Here is a 4,504-nt window from a genome sequence, read left to right as displayed (position 1 = left end):
TTGACAATTATAGACTCATCAATAGCAAGTGTAGTCTTAATTTATAGAAGGACAATATAAATCTTGTATATAGAACTCATTCAACAGGTTTACGAGCCTAAATGTAAGAACATGTATTGACATATCTTTAGTATTATAAATGAAGATAATTTTATGGTCTATTGACGGAATTTGATAAATTAAAAAGAAGGTTCTTACCTGCCACTGGGATGTGAACTATTGTCTAGAATTTCAGATAACCATGCACAGTATTTGGTCGAGTATCGGTGTGAGCTCACACATGCACACACACACAAACAAAGAAGCCCTCATCCAACCCGGAAAGGAAATCTTGCCCGCGCACTCCGCAGGCGAGCTCGTCCAATCTCACTACCACTCCGTCTCCCTGGCTGCCGTCCTCCGCCTCCATCCCTTGCCTCTCCACCCCCCATCCCCATGCTTCTTTCATCGACAACCACCCATTGTCGCTGCCTTCGATGTGGTTACCTTCACCACTACCACCGCATCACCATGCCTCGCTATAATCTCCATGCCCTCATTGGTCACGTCCACAGATCAAATAGTAGGACCTACAAACTGGTTATACACCCAAAAACTAAGCATGCAAGATCAATGTAAAACCAAACAAGATTCTGCAAACTGAACCACATATAACTCCCATGCAAAGAAGGGTACTCTGCATCAGTTCCATAGTCACATGATAGACAATAGATACTGATTTCCTATCAGATGAGTAGACAATGTTGCGAACCTCACCATGCGATTCTGCAAAGGGTTACAAAATCGTGGAAGGAAATTTGGGGAAACAATTGAACTCCTCCTAGAAAGGACAGAAATGACGAGTTAAATTATTTATTCTCAAGGGAAAGAATTCAGTAAGCTAATTAATACGTGCAATAGGAAATTACATTTTCTTTTCTTCTAAGGCACTCATTTGCTTCAGACAAGATCTCTTCCTGCAAAATTATTCAGTGTACTGTTAGGAACAGTCAATTTTATATCTGAATAAATTTATGTGAGAAAATTTATGAATAGATAATATGATCAAATTTATTTTGTTAAGAGCATACCTTCCTCTAGAGACCAGTGAGATAAAGAAGCATCTGTTGTGTCTCCAATCGTGAAAATGATCAACATTTTGTGTCGTAACATATCGAGGACGACACAGCCAAATTATCCCTAGCTTTTATGATGCATTAATTGCATTACGGAATCAATATGTCTAATGCAAAATTTTCCAGTCCTAGAATAATGACGTTAAATCAAAGACATCAAGCTGAAAACTGCATATAGTTCAATAGAGATGTAATGTACAAAGCAGCTCACTTACCTGAGATATGTTTTGTCAGGACCCCGATTCCAGGTCACATCGATCTAGCCGGTAACACCTCATATCACTTTGTAGCCTCACGCACGGTATTCCCACGGGTGTCGCCTTACCATGGCCCGGGACCGTTTGCGCCTTTTGGCTCACGTATATGATAGTGTCGCTAGCATCCATATGACAGAGAACCCGGGCCGACATGACTAGTCGTGAACCCAAAGTGGCACTAACTTACGGGGACAGGCATACATGAATCAACATCGAGCATGTCGGTTAGCAGCATGCGAATGTGGGCTGTAGCACTGGGCTAACAGGACTCCGGTGAACCGGGCTGTAGCAGTCTAGGAAGGACTCCGGATGTCACCGCGTGACATTTCCCCGAAGGGACAGACACAGGAACGATGTGAATCATATGTTGGCCAGTCAAGTGTTCCAGAGAAGTAGTGCTGGGCTAGCAGGACTCCGGTGAACCGGGCTGTAGCGGACTACTATGGCTCATGGAAGCACAAGACTACATTTCCCCATAAGAGAGGCTACCAAGGATAAACAACTAGGTTGTCGGATCCCACACATACCAAGCATTTCAATCATACACACAATATGCTCGATATGTGTAAATACAACATGGCATCACAACGTAACTCTACGACTCAAATAATTATTCAATAGGCTCCGAGGAGCGAGATATTACAAACATGGGTCTCATGACCCAACATTCAGAGCATACAAGTCAAAGCACATGCGGAAGCTTAACATGTCTGAGTACAGACATCTACAAATGAAAAGGCCAAGAAGCCTGACTATCTACCGGATCCTGCCGAGGGCACAAGATCGTAGCTGAGGTAACAAGCTAAACATCGAACTCCACGCGGATCTAGTAGCGAGACTGAAGTCTCTCTGCAAAACATAAAATAAGCAAACGTGAGTACAAATGTACCCAGCAAGACTTACATCAGAACTATCTACATATGCATCAACAAGGGGTGGTGGAGTTTAACTGCAGCAAGCTAGCTTTCACTCGGTGGCTATCCTGAACTACGACTACAAGTAACTCTTTTGAGGTGGCGCACATGAGTCCATATATTCACCATACCAATACACCACTATGGATCTGCTCCCGTCTCCCTACAAGAAGGCCATCCATAGCACTCACGCTTATCTTGCGCATTTTAGAGTATCCACTTTCACTTGTCTATGAACTGTATAGGCAACCCAGAAGTCCTTTACCGCGGACGGCTATTCGAATAGATGATGTTAACCCTGCAGGGGTGTACTTCTTCACACACGCTCTCACCACTTACCACCATTTACACATCGTGTATCTCGGCAACCTTCAAGTGGAAGCCTGGCGAGGGAGTCGGCCACGACCTGACTAACCACACAAGTCTCTAGTCCAGGTTTATCGCCTATTCGGGTTCCATCCGCAAGGAGATCCGGCCGGGGTGTCTCCCACGGCCCCAAACGATGTGTGCAGGGTTCCCAAGCCCACCTCGACAGATGGATCTATGCTTCGTACACCGTGCCATGGTTCCTAGTCTGTCCCAAGCCCACCTGTACCGGGTGCCACTTGGTAGACTACTAACACTACCTACAAACACCAGAAACTAGTTGCAACTCCTGGACAAAGATCAGGTTGGTTAATAAGTCGAGAGGGGCACTTAAGCATTCCAAGGTGTGGTAGTAACTGTTCATGGATCACGAACACAGAACTCAGTTCCTGAGGACGGCTGCAATGAGACAACCCACCATGTACTCCTACATGGCCTCTCACCGCTACCTTTACCAAATCGTGTTCACACACTTAGCTCTCAACAGTAGGACATGTTCACAACTTTCCAATTCATCCCCGATGAATCAGACCTGACACAACTCTAAGCAATAGCAGGCATGACAACATGCATGAACGAGTAGGCACATCAGGGCTCAAACAACTCCTACTCATGCCAGTGGGTTTCATCTATTTACTGTGGCAATGACAGATCATGCAGAGGAAAGGGGTTCAACTACCGCAACATGTAACAGTCGAATCGTTGTTGTCCTAACGCAGTAAAAGAGAGCAGGAGCGAGAGAGAGAGTGGGATTGTATCGGAATGAACAAGGGGGTTTTGCTTGCCTAGCACTTCCGAAGATAGTATAGCTCTTCATCGGTGTCATCGAACTCATCGTCGGAACCACGAATACGCAAGGGGAACGGTTACCGGCAACACAGAGGAAACACAATCAATGTAATGCATCAATATGATGCATGACTGTGACAAGGCAATATGATGTGATTTGAGCTAATGCAGCTATCAAGAGAAGGGTTTGAGTTGATTTGAACCAAAGGTTCAAATTCAAATTCAAACTATGGATTTATAAAGTGCATTATCATGTATTCATCTATACAGCAAGGTTAAGTTGCTTTTTCATGCATGAGAATGGTACAGATGGATAGATTGGACTTTTCTGATCATTTTTCATATATAATTTGTTTCATTTGGAGTTACGGTTGAATTCTTATGGATTTTAAAAGTTTAGGCAAATTTTTGAAAATAAATAAATCATTTAGATTTATTTAAATTCCAGAAATAGTTTACTGCATTAGCATGACATCCGTGTGACATCATCAAGTCAACAGGGGCCGGTCTAGGTCAAACCTGACCAGTGGGGCCCGCTGGTCAGTGACTCAGGGCTGGTTAGGGTCGCAGACAGGTGGGACCGGTCAAACGCCATGTCAGCAAAGTCAATGCTGACGCATGGGTCCATTGGATTAGATTAACTCTAACTAATTTGGTTAGCCGGTTAATTGAACCTGTGGTGTCCGGCTGCCAGTGTCTGGGGGTTAACTAAACAAGGTAATTAAGCCCTAATGGCGTGGTTAGCCAGCGGCTAATCGCTGGCGACCACAGGCCACGGCGGAGGCGTCGGGTTTGCTCCTCCGGCGACCAAACGAGTGGCAGAGGGGCTCTGCGTGGAGCTGGTGCTCATCCGCATCCAACGGAGCAAGCAGCAGTGGCTGGGGTGGTCTACAGCGCCGACGGCGTCGAGCTTTGCGGCAGCCGGAGCTACGGTGTCGCGCGGGCGGGCACTGCGGCTTGTGGGCGAGCAAACTGGGTAGCTAGGCAGCGTCAACGGCACTCCAAGAGCGCTTTGGACAGAGCCGTGGGGCTAGGTGGGCTCAGGAGCACGGGGCTCAACGGC

General features: G+C 45.9%; 1 long non-coding RNA gene across 1 annotated transcript; it reads right to left on the bottom strand.

The window, feature by feature from the left end:
- Window positions 1-581: 581 nt before the first annotated feature.
- On the bottom strand, window positions 582-1,339 carry LOC125534762. The gene is made up of 3 exons (XR_007294538.1): window positions 1,071-1,339; window positions 909-956; window positions 582-820 (listed from the first exon to the last, which is right to left on the bottom strand). It is a non-coding gene; the product is annotated as an uncharacterized LOC125534762 (long non-coding RNA).
- Between the last annotated feature and the right edge of the window lie 3,165 nt (window positions 1,340-4,504).

The sequence above is a fragment of the Triticum urartu genome, chromosome 1, assembly GCF_003073215.2.
Source record: "Triticum urartu cultivar G1812 chromosome 1, Tu2.1, whole genome shotgun sequence".
NCBI lineage: Eukaryota > Viridiplantae > Streptophyta > Magnoliopsida > Poales > Poaceae > Triticum > Triticum urartu.
This window is presented reverse-complemented; position numbering and strand designations above follow the sequence as displayed.